The sequence below is a fragment of the Pogona vitticeps genome, chromosome 2, assembly GCF_051106095.1.
Source record: "Pogona vitticeps strain Pit_001003342236 chromosome 2, PviZW2.1, whole genome shotgun sequence".
In the NCBI taxonomy this organism is placed as follows: Eukaryota; Metazoa; Chordata; class Lepidosauria; order Squamata; family Agamidae; genus Pogona; species Pogona vitticeps.
Window position 1 is genome coordinate 97,804,605 of NC_135784.1, and position 24,675 is coordinate 97,829,279.

A 24,675-nucleotide genomic window follows, 5' to 3' on the forward strand; every position below is an offset into this window, starting at 1 on the left:
GTGTGCCCCAGGAGGAAGACCAGCACCTCATTAATGAGCAGCAGTTTGCAACCAAGACGTTTGTAACATCCCTTATGCAGCATAAGGGGGCAATAATATTCTGACCCTTACATTGTATATATTAAGTTTTATTCCTGAAGACTGGAGATATATCCTTTGGATTGCCTACATACTGTTTCACTAAAACTGGGTTAATCATGGTGTCATGATTAAGTTCACAAGCTGATATATTTATGTATATATGGCGTTCCTGCTTGAAAGCAGATGGTTGAGCAACAATTTCTACTAATATGCTTCTGTACGGTAAATATATATCCAGATCCCTAAACTGACTTTTCTCCTTTAATCTTGAAACCTGAAAGATAGGAACAGGAACTGTGAATGTTTATTTGCATGTTAGCTATTTTAAATGGACTGTATTTAAATGATATAAAGCCAAATCTACATATACATCTGTTTTCCTCACTGCTATCCTTTAGTCCTGTTTTTCTCTGGAATGTTTATCTCAGCCTCTTTTTTCAGCAAATGCAGTCTTAAGCCTTTTTTTTCCAAGCGTTACCAGGACTGTTCCAGGACTATAAGCTCTTTGAAAAGAAATCTCACATATCTTCCCTTTTGTTTCCGCTTTGTTTCTGTGAAACACAGAACAGAATGGGGCCAAAGTTATAATTGAATAAAAATAGAAACAACGAGAATGGAAAATTAATCATTTCCCCAGTTCCACTTCCGTCATTTAGCCGTTGTCTCAGGACCCAGTGTGGTTCCCTTGCTAGAAGCCAGGTTCTGAAATATTACTGTCAAACTGTGGTTTATTGGGGTTTTTTGATCCATTTAAACTACTGGTTATTGTTTGTATTTTGTGAGATGACTGATATAAATTGAGTTAAGTTGTGCTTTCTATTGCTGTTTTAACCTCTGCTTGTTGTGGTGTGAGCGTTTGGAAATGATTGGTTTAATCAGAGTTAAACTGTACTGCAAGTCAAAGTGAAACTTTGCGGCCGGAGAAGTACGTAGGTCGAAAAGTAAGTAAGTGGAGCCAACCGTAAGTTGAGACTCCACTGTATATATAATAAAATCAAACTTCTCTGGGCAGTCATGAGGAATAGAAATTCCACTTGTAAATAGCAAGACTTCGGTTTTTCTGTGAAAATTAGAAGAATTTCGTGAGGTCAAGTGAATACTGACTTGTGGTTATTCTTCTCAGGATTTTCTAAGTATAGAGTACACAAGTGATTTATCATTTCCTTCTTCTGGGGGGCACTTATGCTGCCCTGTTTGTTTAAGGCTCAGCAGGCTGGCTTTTCTCCCAGAAGGCACAGTGAGGAATTAAAATCCCAACCTCTGACTTCGTGGGGAGATACCAAATACACCTTGAAAATTCATCTTGGAGGCCAGTTGGACTCCTACTCTACCTGTTGAATCTGCAAATTGCAGTCACAACTGTCAGGTCTGAGGAAATTGCCACCTCTCATATGGTGTTGGATTACCAATGCCATTGGCCCTAGCTATTGATCATGTTAGCTAATGCTGATAGGAGTTGTCATCTAAGAATATTTGAAGGGCCATAACTTCTCTGGCAGCGCAGAAGTAGAACCAACATAGAAAGGTTACTTTCTCCCTACTGAGAAGTCAGGGCCAAAGACTTGTGAAATAGACTAGGGAGATGGGAGAACTGTTCCGGTTGCAGATCTTGCCACCATCAATGGAGCCAGTAGCATCCTGCATATGGAACTAAGAGCAAGAATACTGAGCTACAAAAAGTAGATTAGAAACAAAATGGTGGGCTACAAGAAGCTGAAGGCCCTCTAACTATTTGAGAGATATTACTGCACATCCCATTTCAGTCCTGCACAATCCCATTTTAGTGGGGTGAGCAGGGAAGAGTTGGTTGCTCTGGAGTAGCCTGGAAACAGACTTTCTTCAGGCCTTTTTTCATTCTGTTGTTTTTGCTCTTGTTGTTGAATTCTTCTCTGTTCCTCCAAACTCTGCACTCCATGGCTATGTCAGGCACACTGCTGGATGCTAGACAATCAGATAGCCTGTTTGTGTCTTATATATATCTGCCTGCGGATCAAGTGAGGCAGGTGTCTCAAAGTTTAGTTTCTTGCTGAGTGACATAATGGATCACTCTGGTGGACCACTCCAGAGACAGACGAGTCGCACAGGGGTTATTGTGTTAAGTACTCACGCTCTAATAGAATTTGTTTGTAGGGCAGCTCTCTGGGCCACACTCTCCACGCTTCTCAAACGTTTAAGGCTGATAAAATTCAGCTAATGCATCTTTTGTCCAGAGAGTGCTACAGCATGCCTCATGAGTCACTTAGTCACCTGAGGAGATCTAACGCTATGATACATCCCATTCATGTTGGGTCCACTCCTCCAGTGACCAAAAGCAGAAGGTTGGACTTGTGCTGTAAAGATTCCTTCTAGCCAATGGAGACCTGTCCCATCCTCTTGGTCTGTAGCTTTTTTTTCCATCTCATAGTTGTTTGTGGTTTCCTGCTATTCGTTTGCATGGTTACTTTGGGTTGGTAGTACTTCTTCAGCTCCTCCCTGTCCAGAGTTCTGTTTTTTCTCAGCTTTCCATAATTGAATGCTTTTTTGTTATTAGCTGTATATGACGGCTACTGCTGGCTCCACTACTGGTGGCAAGATCTGAGACAGAAAGGGGTTGCCTTCCTCTACCAGTCTGTATCAGATATTTATATAAATCCTGGCTTCTCATCAGAGCCAATTGTGAGGCCTGCTCCCCACTGAATTCATGGTAGGTCCATGTCTTGCCCCAGCCACAGATGGAATCCCTGTTTTTGAAACTCGGCAGTCTTGATAACATCATGTGTGTCTCTGCTTGATTCATACTCCTGGACAGGAAAGCAATACTGTATCAGCCCTATTCTTTGCAAACAAAATCCATCACTAATGTTTGATGCATTTACAGTATAGGTAGGTGTTACTGTAATGGCAATCTGCCTTTTCAGCTTTTCAGTGCACGAAGAGCCACAGGATCCTAGCTAGAGGACTATCATTATCAGATAAATTCAAACCATCAGAAAAAATCTTCATGGCAACACTTTCCTATGCATACTGAAAAGCATTAAAAAGAGGCTAGTTGTTTGGGCTTGCGTCTCAAACAACAACATCAGAGATGGGGACGAATATAAAAACAGATCGCTTTTCCTGATGAAAATAGCTGATTTGTTAAATATTCGTTGATCCATATTTGTGGGTTCCAGAGACCCCCCATGAATACGAAGGGATGAATATTTACCCATTTTTATTCGTCCTTCGTATTAAAAAAAACACAATTTGGCATACTGGCTGCCAATCAGCTGATCAGCGGCAGAAAGGCAGCCACCACCTCACACAGCCACCCAATACCACAGCCTACTCCCCACCCCCTTCCTTTCTCTGCCTTAGGCTACATGCCACCCCACCCCCCACTTACACCCTCTTACCTTAATTGCTGCTGCCGAGGTCCTCTGTCCTCGGAGCCACGCATGTAAAAATGCATCCACCATGCATGTAAAAATGGTGGATGCAGCTTAATTTAGGGTAGGGAAGCTGGAGCTGCCATCTTTGCAAAGGGCAGCCAATCTCCCTTTTTACACACCGTGGCTGTGAAGGCCTGATGGCGACCTCGGCAGTAAGGGGTGTCAGTGGGAGTTGGGTGGGGGCTAAGGTAGGGAAAGGAAGGGGTGTGGGGTAGGCTCTTGGGGTGGCTGGCTGTGTGGGGAGGTGGCTGCTATTGGCTTCTAATCAGCTGATCAGCGGCCGATAGGCAGAATGGGCTTCTCTACCGTGTAGTAAACTCTCCTGGGGGGACCCAATTTGTGAGTGAATAACTCAGATGTCCGATATCCAATCTTAACCAGTGTCGGCAAGTGAGTTGGGGAAGCTCTGTTGTGATTCTCTAAGTACCTGGGGGAAAACTTTCCTGGGGGGATCCTCTTCGTGACTATATAACTCAGGGGTCTGTGATCCAATGTTCAACAAACTTTCAGGGGTTGTAGAAAACCATCTGGGGAAGCTTCCCTGAACATATGGTGTCTCTAGGTGGTTGGGAGCCAGTGTTATAGTCATTTAAAGTGGAGATGAATCAACAGATTGATTCATCAATTCGTTGAAGAATATTCGTATATTTGTATTTGTTGATCTGTTAACTTTGATGAATAGCAGATCAAAACGAATCATCATTTTTTCATTTGTCCCCATCTCTAAACAACATCGTGACCCTGCAGCTCTTCAGCAGTGAAGAGGAGGATCAGACAGTAAAATGCAGTGAAATCAAAGGATTCTGTATCTAGCTCTTGTTATTATTCTATTGCTCAGGTTGATGATGCATTGCCTCAGTGGCTTTTAAAACATCAGAACAGTCTTTAAAATAGGTTTATTGTCGAAGATTCTTGCACAAACAAACAAAAGCATGTTTCTTGTTTTACATTGTTTTCCATGGAGTTCTGTTTTTCTTTAATTTTTCCCACATTTCCCCCTATTTAATCCTTCTGGTTTTGATTATGTAGGAAATGGAGCACGAAGAACCTTTTTGAAGAAGAGTGTAAAAATGCCTTTTAAAAATAGGAGTGAAACATGGGCCCCATTAGTTTGTTCAAACCAAATGTTCGCCTCTGTTGCAGGCAGGGGCCTTTATGGGAATAAGAACACACTTGGGTTTGAAGTAGAGATGGGGATATTTGTATTCGTATACGAATATCCCCACACAGGTGGAAATAATGAGAGTCTGGCCAATTGGGGCTGGACTGTCCACTCATGATTTCACCGCTGCTGCTGAACTTTTACGCTGTTCTCCTCGATGGATTAGCCACTCTGCGACCTGGCAGAGAGGCCTGTCATCCCGCCTCCTGCCAGAACTAGGTAATCAATTGCAGACAACAGCGCAATAGGAAGGTCCAATGGGTGACCCTCGTGAGTTGTGAGTGGACGGGCAACCCTCATTATTCCCACCTGTGCAGGGATATTTGTATTCGTATACGAGTACCCCCATCTCTAGTTTGAAGATACTTGTTTTTCTTATTGGGTAAACAGATACTAGAGTGGCACGTGTTTCATTGTATTGGACTAGAGTGAGTGTCAGTTTGAATATACAGAAAATAATTTCCTGGTCATCTTTGCTAGGGTGTACCACCTCACCTTGCAAATAGTTACCCATAATGAGCAAGGTTGCACAGTAAAGAGGCTGCTGGATTCAAACAATTCTTCTTGTTACACTAGCTACATTTCCATTCAAATATTACTCTGTACCCAGTCCAGGTAACAAAACAATCACAACATAGAAGGGGCTAGATGCTAGGCCAGGCAGAAAGATGTTGCAGCTGTGGATGTTTTTTTGCAAGTGATGTCTATGAAACTCAGTGGTACTTATTCCTATGTACATGTTATGAAATTGTACTGTAAGGGTGGCAGCTAAGCATAAGCATTTGTGTGAGAGAGGGGGGGAAAGCCTACATAAAAGGACATGAAATCTCTGCGTTTGGTAGCATTTTTTGTTGTTGTTTAGTTGTTAAGTCATGTCCGACTCTTTGTGACCCCATGGACCAGAGCACGACAGGCCCTCCTGTCTTCCACTGCCTCCCGGAGTTTGGTCAAATTCATGTTGGTAAATTTCGGTGACACTGTCCAACCATCTTATCCTCTGTCATCCCCTTCTCCTCCTGCCTTCACACTTTCCCAACATCAGGGTTTTTTTCCAGGGAGTCTTCTCTTCTAATGAGATGGCCAAAGTACAGTGGGATCTTGACTTAAGAACGGCTCGAGTTAAGAACATTTTGACTTAAGAACCACTCTCATAGGAAAATATTGACTTGACTTACATTGCTTAGATTTGAGTTAAGAACTGAAAAAAACCACGTGGGAGGCAGGGAAAGTGCAAAATTTGAACTTTCAGTTAACTGTTGGCCAGTGAAAAGGGTGCCTGTCTGCTTCCTCACTCCTCCCAGCATTTAGAGAGTGGATTGGGAGTCTTCAGACTGCCTGGTACTGCCTGGACTGTATTTTCCCTGCCTTCCCTGAACCTTTCTTGACCTAAGAAAAAAAGAAACAAAATATCCCCCTCTAGTGATCGAAGGCAGAATAGCAGCTTGCCATTAGTTTCTATGGATGGAAAAGAGCAGATACGGATCAAATGGTTTTCAATGCATTCCTATGGGAAATGCAGATCTGACCTGAGAACTTTTTCACTTGAGAACCGCCTTCCAATACGGATTAAGTTCTCAAGTCAAGACCCCACTGTATTGGAGCCTCAGCTTCAGGATCTGTCCTTCCAGGGAGCACTCAGGCTTGATTTCATTTAGAATGGATCGGTTTGTTCTCCTTGCAGTCCAGGGGACTCTCAAGAGTCTCCTCCAGCAACACAATTCAAAAGCATCAATTCTTTGGCGGTCATCCTTCTTTATAGTCCAGCTCTCACTTGCACACATCGATACTTGAAAAGCTTTGACTATGCGGAGCTTTGTTGGCAAGGTGATGTCTCTGCTTTTTAAGATGCTGTCTAAGTTTGTCATTGCTTTCCTCCCAAGAAGCAGGAATCTTTTAATTTTGTGGCTGCTGTCTCCATCTGCAGTGATCATGGAGCCCAAGAAAGGAAAATCTGTCACTGCCTTCTATTTCCCAGGAGGTGATGGGACCAGTGGCCATGATCTTAGTTTTTTTGATGTTGAGCTTCAGACCGTTTTTTGTTCTCTCCTCTTTCACCCTCATTAAGAGGTTCTTTAATTCTTCCTCACTTTCTGCCATCAGAGTGGTATTATCTGCATATCGGAGGTTGTTGATATTTCTTCCTGCAATCTTAATTCCGGTTTGGGATTCCTCCAGTCTGGTCTTTTGCATGATGTATTCATGATGGAAGGTTAAATAAGCATGGATTTCCCTGGTCCTTAATATAAGATATTGAATAGCTCCAAATAATCTGATGATTTATAAACATCTCAAAACTTTTTAAAATAAAAACAAAGATTTTGGTCAGAAGCATAATAAAGATAAAAATAATAATAATTCTCCTATCTGTATTACATTAATTTCTAGCCAAAGCTTGATGGCTGAAAAAAGAATTATTTGCAGAGGAATATACTTGCCTGTAATCATTAAACCACCGTTTTGAAAAAAGAATATTTCAAAAAATCCAGACACTTCAACTGTTTGTACCATTGGTTTCCTCTGAAGTGAAGCCCTCTTGCCAGTGGGCTTCCTTCAATAGAAATCAGTTTACCCTGTGAATCTGGAACTATTGCTCAAGTTCAAGTGCTCAGGGAGAGGCCTGCATTGTACCTTAGTTGTGGGACAGAAGCCCTAAAACCTGATTTAAATGTTATATTGGTCCGCCCAAAAGGAGAAAATGTAGACCTTTATTCATTCCATTCAATGCATCTACATAAGTGGGACTCACTGTCAATTTCAGTCTTCCAAAACAAGTTTGTGGGAGGAAATAGTTCATCATAAGTGGCAGGATACAGAAGTGTGTCGTTTGTTGTTGGTTACTTTCAGTGCATCTTCCGATGTGGAACTGGTTTTAGCTCAACATTTGGTTTTGTCTGGGACAAGAAAAGCATGTACTGTATCACTTCTTGATCATACCCATATGTTGCTCTGACCTTTATATTGGCCCAGCCAGTATGCTGCCATAAGCTTTAAATTTAGATTTCAGCATTTTTCCTTTCAAAACCACCTGGTAGGTTGGGAAAGGTTTCATGATACTGTATTAAGAAATTGCAGCATGATGTGTTTTCCGTGACTCTTCCTTTCCGCATAACTTGCACATTGTACCACTCATAATTCAGACTATATCAGAATGTATATTGTATATTCTAGGAAAAAATGGCTTTTCCTTGTTTTGTTTTTAATACTAAATGTGCTGTATTTTTTGTTTTGTTTTTCAGGTCCTCCAGTAAGTACCACAGACATTACTCTTGGTCTTGAATCAACAAAGTTAAGGCATTTATTTTTCTTTCTCTGTCGTTTCACGGGAACAGCATTTTCAGGAGAGGTGTGTCAGGGGCAAAAATTGTTACCAGATGCTGCTTCCTTCCTAGTCGTAGGGAAACAGTTAAAGAGGAAAAAGTTGTTTGAAAACTGTTTATTTCTAAGCCTTAAGGGGTTTGTGGCCATTTAAAACATACTAAAAGTACTTTTCCCCCCTAAAAGTGTTTTTGTTCATCTTGACTAAAGAAGAAAAAGAACATTTATTTATGTCCTCCTGCTTGTATTATTACTACAGATGTTTAAATTGCATCACTGGTTTCCAGCATCTGAGATGTCTTGAGCCATAATTACTAATGATGCTGACCACAAAGAGCTATGATTGCCCACATGAACATTCAGCATTTCATGCTGTTACTGATATTTCAAAAGTTGTCAAGGTTGCAGGCCTTGCAAAAGCTGCAGCCTCATATCATGTTCTCTGAATCCTCACCATCACTTTCTCTTATTCATTTACTCTTTCCCTAGGCATACACAGTCACAATAAGAGCAACAGTGGACAAGGAATGCCAGGGTGGGGGTGGGGTGGGGGCTAGGTTAGCTATTTCCATAAAAGAGAACATATACCAAAAAGAGGGGGGGATATGTATTTGCATAATGTAATATCTATATCATAACATGTATTTGCTCATTTATTTTGGGAATAATTTGTGGAAGTTATACTTCACAAAAGAGTCATCAATTGTTTTTCCACCCAAATCCTCCCACCCTTGTTGTCTAAATTAGTATCCTTATTTTCATTTAATTGTCCCTCAGTTGATGCAGATCAGCGGATTTCCCTTGAATTAATTGTTTCAGTTTAGTTCCTAATCCACATAAGGATCTTCCACATCAAATGAACGATAAACAGTACCCTCTTGCAGTTTCCTGGTAATGGCACTAATGCAGGATTCTTACTATGAAATGAGGATGCGAGTGGTAAGAGGGTCGGCTTTTTTTAAACAGTCAAAACACTCCAAGGCAAGATGATTCACCCTGTAAAAGATGGGGAAATAACATCCTTACCCTTTCTGTTCTCCCCCAGAGACATTTGATGTGTCCCATTCACCCCAGGCAGCCTAGCTCAGCACTGCGGTGACAGAACTTTCCTCAGGACTATCTTAATTACATTTGGAGAGAGAAAACAAGCCAGGTGCATTAGCAACCGCTTGGCCTCATGTTTTTGTTTTTCTTAATATTGGAAATACTGAAACGGTGTGTTTCCCGAAGCAGCCCATAAAATATTGAGTAGTCAGTTAGGCAAGAGACCGCCTAGCCGCACCTGCTGTTTCAGGTTACCCTCACTTGTGGCTTACAGCCCTGTACTTTGACAGTGTGGGGGAAGAGAAGGCGTATTATGTCTGACTACTTAAAGGCAGTTCTTGCTTTCCACAAGGAACCAATCAACTATCTAGTTACAAGCCTTCTTCAGCTGGCCATAAAAAAAAAAAAAAAAAAAAACAAAGCAGAAAATCCTGTAATCTAGTTCAGAGGTTGCCAACCCCAGTCTGCGGCCCGGTGCCAGTCCATGGCCTGAGCTGAACCGGGCCACAAAGACAGACACCCCCCCCCCCACACACACACACACACCCCTCCCCACAGCTGCTTTGCGCATGTGCGTGCGTTCCAGCACTGGCGTGAGTGCTCCTCCAACCTTTTGCGCATGCACAGGAGTGCCTGCACACACATACGCACACTCCCACACCCCTTCATGCATGTACCTGAGTATCTGCACGAAGGGGTGGGCGTGCGGGCGCCCCTGCACAAGGGGTGGGGGAGCACCCGCTCTGGTGCTAGCAGTCGGGTGGGTGCTCCCCTACTGCTTCGCCCATGTGCCTGAGTGCCCGAGCACCTGCACGAAGGGGTGTGTGGGTGCACGGGTAGGAGTGCAGGCACCCCTGCGCATGCATGAAGGGGTGGGGGAGCTCTCACGCTGGCAGGCAGGCAGGTGCTGCCCCACCACTTCGCAAATGTGCCCGAGAGTGAGCGTGCACCTGCGCGCACCTGCGGGGGGCACCTTTCTCAGATTCTCAGCCGGTTCACGGTCCCAAAAAGGTTGGGGATCGCTGATCTAGTTGACCTTACTCATTCCTCAGTGGCTAACTTAAGATTTTGTTTGTGTCCATGGTTATTTGAACCAGTGGAAGTTGTGGGTCAGACTCATAGACTTTTGGGGAAACAAATGGAAGTTATATTTTCAGCCTGTAGTTGCAGCTTTTGAAAGTGGCGCTCTCTGTGCTTTCATCTTCTGAGTCTTTTCACACACTTTGTCTGTAGGCAGGTTCTTTCAAATGAAAAAGCTCATTCTCAAATATATCAGAGGAAAACTGCATCAAAATGCAAAACAAATCCAGCATTTAATTGGTGTCTGTTAGTGGAACATAAAACAAAACTTTGCTTGAAAGAAAATAAATTATTTATAGCTCATTTAATATGTGTCACTTGGAACATTTTCCCAAAAGTGATTGTAAAAGTGTTCTCAATTTTAGAAGGATGCATTAAGCCGTTATGCCCCTTTCACCTCTCTCCTAGCACTTGTGAGCACTTGTTAAAAATTGAAATGTAGTTTATTGCTTTGAAGACTCTACTGTGGAAAACAATGGCCAGCAGTTAATCTATGTAATGTGACATGTAAAAACAATCACATCACCTTGTGTACATAAACATCCTTTTGCTTTGTGAATGACCTATTTTGATTTCTGATCGGGCTTTCATATAGTCAGTTATCAAAACTCTATTTAAAAAGGTAATCTGGTTAAAGTATCTTGAAAGTCATGGTGTTAAGCAGTGGGAGCAGAAGCTGGTTTCTTCTGGAGTTTTTTTTATCACGAGAGAAAAACTGAGTTGGTGATACAAAAGCTTACTCTGTCATACATTACTGTGCAAAATGAACAACAATACAATAGTGGAACTAAAAAAAGAAAAATGAAATGGGAACATAATTATTCAGATAGTTTATATACTTTTGGTTTACACAGAATAGAGAACATCTATAAATGCTCTTCAGTTTAGTCTTTAAAATACAGACAGACAGACAGACATGTGTGTGTGTGCATACATACTTCACTAATCTACTGGCTTCATGGAATTTGTGAATCACAAGTAATTATTAGTACAGCATTATTTAATAGTGGTGGAAGATCTGTAAGTGAACAGATCTTGATAGGTATTCAAAATCCCTTCAAAGTCATCAGCTGAGGAGTTATACTGGCCTGTGTGGCTGTAGATTACCACTGTAGCGCAAAGAGCGGTGAGTCTTATCTGGTGTTGGTGCATTATGCTCATTGAGAGTCATACAATAAACTTGGTTGTTAATGAGTGCTCAACTTTTTTATGGCTGGTCACTCTTTATTGCAGTGGTTCCCAACCTTGGCTCCCCAGATATTCTTGGACTACATCTCCCAAAAATCCCGGCCAGCAGAGCTAGTAGTGAAGGCTTCTGGGAGTTTTAGTCCAAGAACATGAGGGGAGCCAAGGTTGGAAACCACTGCAATTGGTTCTAGTTTACCAATCAATTAAACATGTGAAATACAATAAAACGTTGTTTCCATCTGGAACTGCAAAGACATTGAAAGAGCAGTGCTTGATTGTAATATATATAAATGTTCAAACAAGTTTTAATGTTTCATTTCTCCGTGTAGTTTCACTTGGATTTCCTGCATGGTGATTGAATTGTAGAGAAGGGTTTTCTACCCATTTCATTCACCTTTATATAACTATAATTATTTATTTGCAAAGCATTCTCTTCCCCCCCCCCAAGCTTTAAATTTGTGGCCTTAGAATGGATAGAGTCCCTTTAAACTAAAAATATTGGCCTATAAGGGACAGCTTTCTATTGAAGACTACTAATTCTCCACAACCATCTCTTTTCTTCTTTTAGTCGCAAGGAATTGATTAACTGCATAACGTCATGTTATGCTGAAAATTCATTCTTCACTCCCTTTGCCACTGGAGCTTCTTGTTACTTTTTAGTCATCCTAAATTGGGTTCACATATTAAATATTAGACTTTGTGGTGAAGTATTTATGGCTGCTAGATGACTGACCATCCCATCTGCAGAATGAGTGCATTGTCCAAAAGAACTGGTTACAGAGGATATTAAAATCACATGCTGAGTAGGTAATTTCAGCAAACTGTAGGATATATTTACCATACACATGCAATGTAACATTAAACTTTTCAAACATGATAAAACATATGGCAAGGAAGAAGCAATAGGAGCTCATGGTCAATGCAAGTTTATCATCTTCATCATCATCATCATCATCATCATCATCTTAGAACTGCAGAGATGGAGAGGACCCTATGGATCATCAAGTTGAGCCCCTATCAAGGAGGCACAGTGGGGAATTGAACTCCCAACGTCTGGCTCCACTACCAGATACCCAAATCACTATTGAGCATGAATTACACAGTATTCATTTAACTCTGTGGTAGTTGTAACACTAGTAGTACATAAACAGCTGACACAGATTGAAAGGCCTCTTGATCCTGAGTCTTAGGCATACAGAGTTATCTGAGTAGGGCACTGGGGAAATGATAACTGAAAGATATTGTAAATTACTAAATGCAGTTATTATAATGGATCTGTTTTGTTTGAGGTTTTTTTTCTGTTGTAAAAGGGTTCTGTTATTTAAAATGGGCACTGCTGTTAAGAATTTTAGTTTTGCAGCTAGCCAAAGTCAGAAAATTTATGAAGGCATACATTAGGTGTAAAATAGTCACTCATTCAGTGATCTAGAATGCAGTCAGGTTTATCTTCCAATCAAATAAATTACCCTTTAGTCCATTCCATGACTTTCTCAAAACATGTGGATTTCATAGTATAGAGCTCCTTGAGTAGAGTTCCAATAAGAAGAAGGATGAGATGGTAATCAAATGAATCATCTGGAACAGAGGAAGTGAAAGAATCTCATTATATTTGGTAATTTGGTACTTTTGTTGTAGAGCTACAGCAATGATTTCCAGACTTGATTCCCACATGTTGTTGGACTCTTAACTCCAAAAATCCCAGACTATTGTCCATGTTATCTGCAACTCCTAGCAGTTGAAGTCCAACAACATCTGAAGACCTAAGTTTGGAACCACCAAGCTAAGAAATACCTACTGAGGTATGTTTCTGTATGTTTCAGTACTACAGTTGATCAGATGCATTTGGGGAGTCCCACACATAATGATACTTTAAGACAGTAGTTCTTAACCTTGGGTTACTCAGGTGTTTTTGAACTACAACTCCCAGAAATCCCAGCCAGCACAGCTGGTGGTGAAGGCTTCTGGGAGCTGCAGTCCAAAAATACCTGAGTAACCCAAGGTTAAGAACCACTGCTTTAAGACATATGAAAGACTTTAGAATCAAAAGGAATATGGGAAAGTGAAGCACATGCTTGAAACTCAGATTAAACATACAGTATAGTTGGAAGATGCAAGCTCTCTTGAGTTCTTGAATTCATTAAGTTTCCCAAATAGGTGAGACTTACTTCATGTTGTCAAAGCTGTCTTGTCTATTGTCTTGTCCTTGAAACCAAGGAGACTTAAGTTTTAAAATCTTTGTGGGCCATACTGCACACAAGGTGGCCTTAGGCAAATCAAAATGGTTCAGCTTAGTATACTTCACAATTGTTGTGAAGGTAAAATGAAACTGATGTTACCCTGCCATGAGCTCTTGTGTGTTCTCCTCACTGCTCAGAGAGGAAGAAGCAGAAACAGAGCTTCTGTTCCCTTTTAGGGGTCATGTTGACTGTGATGTTTTGCTGGTGGCGAGTGCAACTCACTGATCTTATTGTTTTCCTTATTTAATATCACAGGGGCAATCAGGACGAGATGGTTACCCGGTAACTTTGCCTTTCCCTTTATTTTGCCGTTTATCCTCCAAAACTGCACATCATATTCAATCTCATGAGCTTTTTTCCTCTCTCTTTCTCACCTCTTCAGTCATCACAGTTAAATGTATTTAATCTTAATATTTTCAAGAAATGTTTGATACACATAGACATCATTTTGTTAATGCATGAACAAGTAGAATATAGTTTGCATCTTGGATGTGACTCAACCTCTGTTCACACTTAAGGGTATATGCAAAGGTCCCAAGTACACAGACTTCCTCATTCATTTCAGTATCAAGAGTAGGGAGGTCTGTGCATACAACAAAATATTTATTTGAAACTGGAATCTGTTTCCCCCCTCCCACCGCCCGTCTTTTTGGAGGATCTAGGTTGACTAGAGTTCTGTTGAGAGCTGTCAGCTTTTGTTTGATTATATAAAAGAGAGTAAGAAAGTGTATTTGTAGAACAAACTATATGATCTCTTGACCATTGCAGTATATAAATGGACTATCATATGAATGTAAAAATTATTCAACTGTTCTTTCCTTTAGGTCATTTGTCTACGTTCATGCTAGAACTATCATTTGAAAGCTGTTTGCATAGATTTCAGCAAGGCAGATTTCAGTTGATAGTTCTAGCAAGTAGTTGTGCAGATTACCTGAAAGGCACACAAGCTGGGGAATGTGAAATAAACAATATTTCTGTTTGATATTGCTATTCCTCCTATTTTTGTGACTGTTCGCTATGAATGACCTAACACTGTCTGTTAGGTTGCGTTTCTATAAATAGTTAAAAATCAGTGGTGGTTAGTTCTGAGGAGATATGTGCCTGATAGATGGATCCTTTAAATAATCCAGTGTACTGTCATTATGTAGTTGTTTTTAAGACAGTGTTAGGTCATTATGTAGTTGTTTTTAAGGGTGGGTAGGGCAGAAATAAAAGCTAATGAGACTAAATTTTTCCCCCAATACAAACTTCTTCTGGTTCTTCAAAGCTTATCATCCATTTTTAAAAATGGTTGTTGTGGGTTTTTCGGGCTCTTTGGCCACGTTCTGAAGGTTGTTCTTCCTAACATTTCACCAGTCTCTGTGGCCGGCATCTTCAGAGTGTTGTCCTCTGAAGATGCCGGCCACAGAGACTGGTGAAACGTTAGGAAGAACAACCTTCAGAACACGGCCAAAGAGCCCAAAAAACCCACAACAACCATTAGATCCCGGCCATGAAAGCCTTCGCGAATACATTTTTTAAAAGTTTAAATTTCACAGATTCTACACACACACACACACTGTCTCCAAGCAGTGGCATGCACAACTTCTTTCTTGTAATGTTTTAAACAGTGAACCACATTATGTTTCTAGCAGTTCCTCCCAGTTGATTGCATGGCATTATGAGATTAGTGTGTTGGGGGAATGGGGGGGGGGAAGATACTAGTGGTAATGTAAGCTTGAATCCCTGTATTTTGGGCACACAATGTGACTACACAGCAGGGAAAACCAGCTTTGATTTTGAGTTTTTGAAATTGGTTCCCTGCTGGTTTCTGGGGGGTGAAAGCTCTGTAGCTGTCTGGACAAATGCAAGCAACTAGAAGCAGAAAGCTGTGAAAGTATTTCCTATTCGATGACTTCACTTATCTTTCCATGACTACTTTGCCCATTCCTAAGAGCCATTCTAATAGAGATGCTGCCAGAGGGAACTGTATTAATAAAAAGCTGGCCAGTGTCTGGTTCAATATTCTACTTGCACATGGAGTGCCAACAGCTGAAGCTGACTCAGTGATCTGAGAAGGTGCCAATCAACAGTTTCCATCAGGACCAACTCCTTCCTTTTCCCTCTTCTTCTTTTTTAAATCACTGAACTGTTACAGCGCTAACTTTGGGAAGCATTTTTTTAAAAAAAGAAACTGTTTGCAGACAACAGCCACTAGACTGAGTTAAAATGACACTCCCATTGCCATGCTTTTGCATCAAATAGGTGATCACACAGGGTAGAAAGCAGAGAAAAGCAATGCCACCTGTATCAAAGCAAAATAAACCTCCTCCGCCAACTGAACAAATAGAGACTATTACCCACTGAAAAGAGATGAATCCCCACTGGGCTTCCCAGAGCACAGCTGTGTCATGCGGCCTCCATTTTTAACTCATCTTCACCATGTGAAATCCGACACAAACTGTGGGGTAAATGGGCAGTGTAGTTGGCCCCATGTATAGGTTGTCAGTGAGCCATGATTGGCAACTGAAAAGCAGAACTATTCTGGAAATAACATACTAGGATGAACTGAAGCCAGCACACCACAGAGTTCTGCTATAGACCACAGGGGGGAAAAAACCACCAACATCTAAAAACCTAAGTGATTTACAAACACAAAGAATGTAATTTATTAAGGATTAGGCAAATGGTTCTCAGTGGTCTGCTTAAATATAGTTTCTAAGATTTTGAATACTTATTAATGAATTAGTGTGGGCTTTAAAAATACTGCTTTCTCTCATGCGGGGTGAAAAATTGTTTCTTGCAGCCCCTAATTCTATTTTTAGTCACAATCCCCTGCAAACAGGAAATGCTGGAGTGCACCAAATCCTATAGTTACATACCTGAGCTTGGCAATAAATTTATAATAGCCTTGGCAGAAAGAATATCATAACTATGTCTGAAAATGGCACTTTCTTTGAATTAACCCATGGAAGGTTCTTTAGAGCAAAATTAGAAACTTCATTTTTTGGACTGTACTTCTTGCATAAGATTTCAGTGTGATTATAAAACATATTTTCTTCTCTTTCTCTCTACCTGTAAGAGCAGTATTTCTTATATGCCTCTTCCTTAGTCACATTTCATGCAAGCAGTGGTGTTAAAAAAGATGTGTAAGAGTTTATTCACTTGTGATATTTTCCATGAGGATGGTGCTTTGTTGACGCAGAATGGGTTTTGAAGAAGAAATAGACTAGCAACAATACTGTAGCAGTTCTTCAACCCTGAAAACACTTCCAGGAAGGAAGACATAGACCCTGTCTAATTATCAGCAGCACCAATAATGGATGATCATTTTGTTCCTTGCCTTTAAGTGTTACTGAAGAGCAGCTGAAATAGTCAATTACATACAAGAATATCTATGCTCTTTTTTTCACCTCAGATTGTGCTTGTATTGTCAGTGTTTTTGTGTTCAGAGAAGGACAGTTGAAAGACTAAAAATACAAGTAAAGTCTGTCTTTTTTAAGTACTGGGAACTGGCTAATGGCCAGAGTCTGTGACAGAAAAGACATGTAGGCATGAGGAGGGTCTTTGATAACATCAACTAGTTCCAGTCCCTAATGATCCCACTAGTTAACCTACTTTCAGGTCTCTTCTGGTCCTTAGGTAATGTGCATACTACAGTTGAATATTGAACCCAAAGGCTTCCTTTTTATTACCTGCATATTTATGCACATATCCATATCCATACATGTTTGGGTCAGCAACTGAAGCCACCCCATCCCCTCCTGTCATTCTTAGATGAGCAAAGGCAAATAAGAAATACGTGCAATGGCTACCCTAGTGGGTGCTGGTTTAAAACTAGGAGTTGTCCTATAACACCATCTGATGATTTCCAGTGGCTAAAATTGACATTTCATTAGTTCTTATACTGGTAATACCATCTATTGGCTGAATAGACACACCCTTCTTTTCTCTTCATCCTGGCTATCAGTGAATGAAATCTGGTACTATCGTAATCTTTCACCACATCTCTGCTTTCAATCCTTCCTGAATCCATAGTCACTCCTGTTGTTTCACATGGCATCACACACACACACACACACATGACACTATCCTGATTAAAGTGGCCACTGTGTGGGGTTTTTCCCTTCACAGAAACATCAGGCTCTGTTTTTACTATATATTATTAGAGATTCACTCCAGAACCAAGGGAAGGGTGTACACTGTGCAGTGTCAAATTGGAAGCCTCTTAATCTGCTTTGATGTGACATGTTTCTGATGTGTGTATCTGGACTATGTCAACACTTCTTGTCCTACTTCTTGTAGAACTCATGCGGTAGAGGAACCCATTATTCTGGGCAGTTCTCAGTCTGCCTCTGTCTATCTGTTGGTCTTTGTTCCTCCACACACTGTCTATTGTATTCCTCTTTGCTTTCACTTTTCGTTACACTCCCTAGGCTCCTCCTTGCTCAGATTTCTTCCTCATGACAAGGTAATATAAAAATACAGATTTAGTCAGAGAGACACACACTCATACATACATATATACACACTTCAGATGATGTGATTTAAGTCTCTTGTCAGTCCTTGTCATGTTCATCTGTACTTGCTTTGAAGTCCATACCCCTGAGATAAGGAAGTTCAGAAATTACTGTTGTTTCTGTAACTGGGTTTGCTACCAAGAACATGTTGTGTCCCATCCATTTTGATCCTTGCTCCCCTACAAAAGAACAATGTGGCACATGTTTCATTAGTGTTGATTATATTCTTCCCCTTTAATGTTATTTTTGCAAGAGGTGAAACAGGAGTTGGCAGCTGTTAAGTAATTCAGATGAGAATTCTGGTAACCTTTGAGAGAGAAACATTTCAGTGGGTTTTTAATCTTAAAAATAAAAACAGGTGTCCAAGTCATGTTTCAGCAGAAGCTCTGTGTGTTTCTGTACTTTCTTAGATTCACATATTGTTCAAAATAGAGGTGTAGATGCTAAAGGAAAGGAAAGAGATAACATTTGCTATATGCAGCATTTTGCTTTCTCAAGTCATAGTGAATTGCTTGGATTCTCCAACTTCTTTGGACCTCTGAGAAGATCTGAGGGTTTTTTTGGGAGGCGGTAGGAACTCTGTTATGTTTTGGCTACTGAGCAGTAAAGGAGTGAGTTGCAAAATGTTTGCTATTAGGTGCGAGCAACCACAAATTATACCGCGGTAACAAAACACCCATTTAATAGATGGGCAAATTAGTGAGTCTGGAAGACCAACATACTTATTTTCTGCTCCAAAGGAAAGCATCGGGTACAATGTTCTTCCTTGGTGAGACGTCCCTTCCCACTAATTTTTACACTAGCAGTTCATACACTCCCCAAGTAGCCAAAAGCACTTAGCTATCACTTAGGATATGCTTTAGCCTAAAGAACAACCACCCCCAAAACCTCTAACAAACATTTTCTCTAGCCAAACAAAAACTCTTTGAGTTTCAAATGGAGGCAGAAAGGAGGAGAGAAAGGGCAGAAATCAGATTGCTGGCCACCTTTTGTTTTGAGAAATGGGTCATAAATTCCAAACCACTAACTCTTGCAGACTGCATACTACAGCTATCTCCATCTAAGATGCTGCGCCTGGCCCCCTACAGTGGACATAAAACATTTGGGACTTCTATATAAACATATTATTTTGGAGCTATCCATAAGAACTTGGTGCAGAGCCTGAGGAAGGTGAATTATCATTGAAAGCTCACTCTTTTTTCCCCTGAATTTTCAGGTTGACCTTCAAATAAATATGCACTATGAAAAGTGTGTTAAATATTATAACGATTCTTATTAAATATAATTATGCAAAACAATACCATTCCTAATTGCAGTGGCTTTGCTTTATTAAAAAAATAATGTTTACTTGGGCTGGCTGGATGCATGTGTTTGGTTTGTCGGTTTTTTGTTATATTTTTATTTATATTTTGTAGCTTGTATTAAAAGTGGAAATGAGAACATTTTGCAAAAAGTTTGGAAGAAAAGGAAGCAGCCAATGGTTTTAACCTCTTGTTGCTGTGTTAATGAGAACAACTTTTGTCAAACAGGAAATTCATTCTCTCTGCTTTGCCTTCTTTCCCCTACACTCCCAAATATATCAAATGTTCTTGTCTTGGAATGCTCTTGCAACTGCTGAGGACTGGGAGTATTTTCCTTGTGTCCCAGAATCCTCCTGAGACTCACCGAGAAGCACTCTGAGTCAATCTACTGGTCTGATTGGATATTAATTACAGAGAATGGGGTTAAAAGGTTACTGACCTTGCATGCTCCTCTCTGTGCCCTGGAGAATTAAAGCCATTTGATTTTAATTTACTGCTTTCTGGCATCCGTGCACACATGGGTGACCTCTAGACAATGTCTCTGTGTCTAAGACCCTGTTAAGACAGTCTTTCAAGACTGGCACTTAGCCTGTGTACAGTTGAGAAATATTGGGACTCACAAGCCTATGCCCTATTGGCTAGTTATGCTGACCTAAGCGCAATGAGGGTAACCATGGCAGCAAATTGACACTTGCTAATGAGTTGCTGTTAGCATCCCTCATTATGCACCCCTTCCCACAACTGGTGTGTAACACATGTGGCAACTTGTTAGTTAAAAGCCATCTTTTTGCTGTGGTTTATGCCACTGTATTGCACTTTCACCAGCCTAATGATCTGAAAGGATTCTGGCTACAGAATCTGTGGAATCTGGTAAAAGTAGTAGCCATTAATATATAATGAAGTATGGAAATCAATTGTAACAAGTGACTATAGAATGTAGAATATCACTGTGTTTTTCACCTACAGGTAGTAGTGAGCAATCGGTTCACTAATATAGCTAGGTAGAATGTACAGTACGTCGTTCTGAATCTAGGTAAATGGAGACAGCAAAATACTATCCCTGTTGGTGGTTGGTTTCTCTGATTGATGGTAACAAGCAAGGAAGAAAAGTGAAGGAACATGCCCTATTATGTCTTTCTTTGTCTCAGAACGCTACCATTGAAATTTAATGAGTTTTCCTTGAGTTGCTTGTATGGGCAGAAGAAGATCATTCTTTTTAAGGAACAGAATTTGATACCCAGGCTTACCTTAGTTAACCTTTTAACATATTGGAGATGCCATGTACATGTCTGTACGGAACTATTTGAGTAATGAAGGATCGGTCAGCATGAATAAGAGTGACAGAGTCCAACTCTATATTTGGAAAACCTCTGCAAATCCAAGCACCTAACAGATATTTAGGCATACCTTGACTCCAGTTTAATCACAAATTCAAACGCATGATCTAAATATCACTGGCACAAGTAGATGTCAGTACGTAGTTTTGGTATTCTAATTAATTAGAGAGAAGACTGTCCATACTGCGTTTTTAATAGGACCGTTACAAAAACCTCAGTTCTTCTTTTTTAAGTCAATGGATTCTTCTTTTTGGTCTTGCTTCTTACATATTTTTCTTAAGCTTAAAGGCGCCCTCTAGTGCTTTGCACAGGCTGCAGATAATGGGGTTTTTTTTTTCTTGCTTTCTGTTATTTCAGGCAATTGCTTGAAAATATAGTTATTCTCAACTCTTTTGTGTACTGATCTGTACCTAGATTTGCACAGTGGAGATATGAAGCAGATGCAGAATGTAGAAACAACTAGAACATTTGAATAAGCTGTGTGAAAGATTGGTATTACCCATTTCCACAAACAACACTCTGGCTGTGTTCTGTTCAGTGTCTGAAGCAAGGAGAGGGTTGTAAAAAGTGCAGATGCAGGTCAGAACAGATTTCTTCAGAAAGTCTAAACAGCTGATGTCACAGATGGGTTGTTTACTACTTTTCTGTTACAGTCTTTTTAAACATTGCCATATTCATTTAAAAATAATATGGGCCAGTATTTTTAAAATGGTATACTTAATAACCTCTAGGCATAAATATATTTTCTAAGCCCTATTGCCTACAGATGGCAGGTTTATGTTTTATATTAGTTCATGAAGAAACTTAGGGCTTAATTGGCAGATGGCCTGTGCATTAAGAGGGCAGGGCAGCCCGCAGGTTGGAGTATATGGAGAAGAGTGTGGATCACTCAGAGAATGTACAGCTCAGTAGACTAACGTCAATATATTTGGCACATAATGTATACAAAGCATCATTTTGAAAACATGGAAACAATGCACTAAGTGGATGATAATTAACTGTAACGTCAGTATTAGATAGAATTGAATTAAGCACCTCTCATTTCTTTTTTATTTAAGTCTCTCCAGATGTAAGCTGATAACAGCATCCATCATCCTTAGTCATCAGACATGCTAGCTGGAGCTGATGGGACTTAGGGCTGAAATGCCACTGGTTCTGTACCTTCTCTTTAAGCTCGTATTATCAATACTCCAAATATTATCAATACTCTTACAAAGTGCTATTTGTGCATTCAAAATGCACATAAACTTCACATGCAGAAATAGGTTTCCACGCAGCTGTTGCTACGTCATATTGAAGGCATTATAACAATTTATATCTAGCTTATATTTAGCACCCATAAAAATGACTATTTTTCTTGCCATTCTTTTTATGTAGATATTCCAGAAATATTCCATATTTGGGTTAATGACAATGATTGCCTCATTATTTCCCCCATTTAGTAGCCGTCAAAAGATTGGCTACTGTTAGATGGATCCAGACTAATATCTGATGTTCGACCCGGATGCATTCTTCCATACATTTCTAACAGTATAAGAGATTAAGGGCATCTTAATCTTTTCCTGAAAAAGTTATTCATAGGCACGTTTGCCAAAAATGATTTTTAAAATGGATCTCGTCATGCACCGTTCCAGTGTTGATTCATCCCCTCTTTGTAAGGTGAGCGGGCGTAAGATATGTTTTTTTTTATAAAAACATATGATGGCCCAGAATTTGAGAAGGAAGCCTCCAGAAGAGCATGGGAAGAAGTGCTGGCGGCTGCAAGGAAAGAAGAGAATAGGTAAGAATGGCCTGTGCCCTCTTCTCATCTGGGAAAAAGTAGCATTTATTCAAATAAAAATATAAAATTAATGAGAACTTAAGAATAATCTTTACAGAAGAATTCTGCGGGTAGCTCACTCTGCCACATGAGACACAATGTGTGCTAATGTTCAGCCTTCATCTGTGAGCCAGCATGGTTTCTATTCCTTTTCACACACTTTCAACACATGGTATCCAGTTGACATCTGCCAGTGGTATGGGTACAGGACAGTTTCTGAGGCACTCCCTCTCCTTCCTGCACTACATTTCATGTTGTCCCAAATGGTCCTCCATCATCCTGGAACAGCTTTTAGAAAATATGAGGCACTGCAGAGGGGAGTGGCGGTGGTGGTGGCATATTGTCAAGTTGCTTCTAACGTATTGCAATCTAATATAGTTTTAAGGGGGATATGAGATGTTCAGGGAGTGGCTTACTGTTGCCATCCTCCTACAAAGTTTCCATGGCCAAGTGAAGATTTGAACTCAGTTCCCTTAAGTCCTATCGCATCACCCCAAATCCCCTCTTCTCCTACAGTGGCACATCAAAGGGACACTGTATGAAAGCACTGTGACATTCTGTGCTATCTGTCTGAATGAACCAAAATATTTTGAATTAGGAGGACAGAAAACAAGAACGAGAAATTGGTGATATTTGGTAACATAACCTTTATTTTTTACCAAGAACATATAGTGAGAAGTGTCTGTAAAGGACTGATCTAATTTCAGCTATATGGAGCAGTTTTAAGAACTGGCACACCCTACACTTGTAAGGAAATATGTAGTGGACGAGTAAAGCAGGGGAGTTGAAAACAGAATCGACTAGTGATTAGACCATGGACAGTTCCAGGCTCCAAAGAGGTAGTGGCTTCTATGAGCTGTGAAGTACTCAGGTTGGGATATTGTTCCTAAAGACTATCACAGACCACACTTACTAAAAGAAACTAAACAGTGAGCTCGAGAGCTGTGTTCTGACAGTAGCTGAATCTGTCTGCAGGCCACGGCTTCCCACGAAAGGATCTGATTCTATAAAGAGTGCCAACTACTCCATTAGATGACGTGAGATGCTGGTTTTCAGAGCTCAGATACAGCAGCAAATCTTTGTGGGATTTGTCTATTATTCCTCTTTCACATGGGTTGCTGCTGTTGTTGCTGCCTGAGAATCCAATTTCAAGGTCACAGATATAACACAGACTTGGAGAAAATGTTTCTCGTATTCAGATGTCTTAAAGTCAAGGCAGTTGGTTCAATGCATAACAAAAGTAATTTTTTAAAAGAAGTTTAGTTTATGTCTCCAGTTTTAATGAACATTCTTCACAGTGTATGATTTTAAAAAATTGTGGCGTTTGTAAACTTGTTGTTACTGAAGTCATTTGCTTGTCTGTATGGCTCGTTTGCCTTCTATTTTTCCTCCAAGGGTCTCCACCAGGTACAAATACCTGTTATCTCATTTGACCAGGACTTCATTACAGGGACAGATCCCTAGAGTACTTCTGCGCAACTCCCACTGCACTGTATTCATCCTGCACTCTGTTGTTCCCAAAGTGTTGTTGATGCCCATTGTGACAGGTCATTCAAGAGGGGGAACAGCTGTAGGAGGGGGTTAGGTGTGCTAAGCAGACCTTCATTTGGAGAAGAAAGGAGCGTTATCAGCATGGCCTTTTGACTGCAGCCTGATAGTTGTTTGTGGCATGCAAGTGATCACCTTCTTGAATCCTAATAAATATAAAATTTAGGCACATTTTCGTTCTATTGAGCTCTGTGCCATTAAGTTAATGTTTTTAATCACCTTCAGTGCTTTTTGTTTGTTTGTTTGTTTTTTGTCTTGGTTTTGTGGGTTGTGTTTTTTTAATTTGTTTTCCAACAGCATTTCTGTGAATAAGCACTGGTGCATAGAGACTGAATACAATAGGGATGAGAACACAGTACATCAGGATCCTCTTTCATGTTCACCAAAACATTAGCATATGTAGATCCAGTTAGCATTCCTCCTAGAATAAGCGGCATGCCATATTTACTCTGCAAGTAGTTCTATTGATGATAATGGGTCAGAGAAAGAATAATAAATGACTGAGGTTTAGAGTAAAGCAAAATCTGTGCATTTCCCCCAACTTGCTACATACTTTAGTTGTTCTTGGTTTAATGGATTATTAGAAGGTCCTCAGACATTGGCTTGTTAATTCTGATTTTACGTGTTGCCCAGTCTTGAGTCAGCTTCCTGGTG

The 24,675-nt window shown here is 40.4% G+C and overlaps 1 protein-coding gene across 1 annotated transcript in view; it reads left to right on the forward strand.

Moving 5' to 3' along the window:
- The window catches only part of COL23A1 (collagen type XXIII alpha 1 chain), a 412,306-nt gene that overhangs the window by 278,818 nt on the left and 108,813 nt on the right, over window positions 1-24,675 (forward strand). The window lies entirely within an intron of this gene.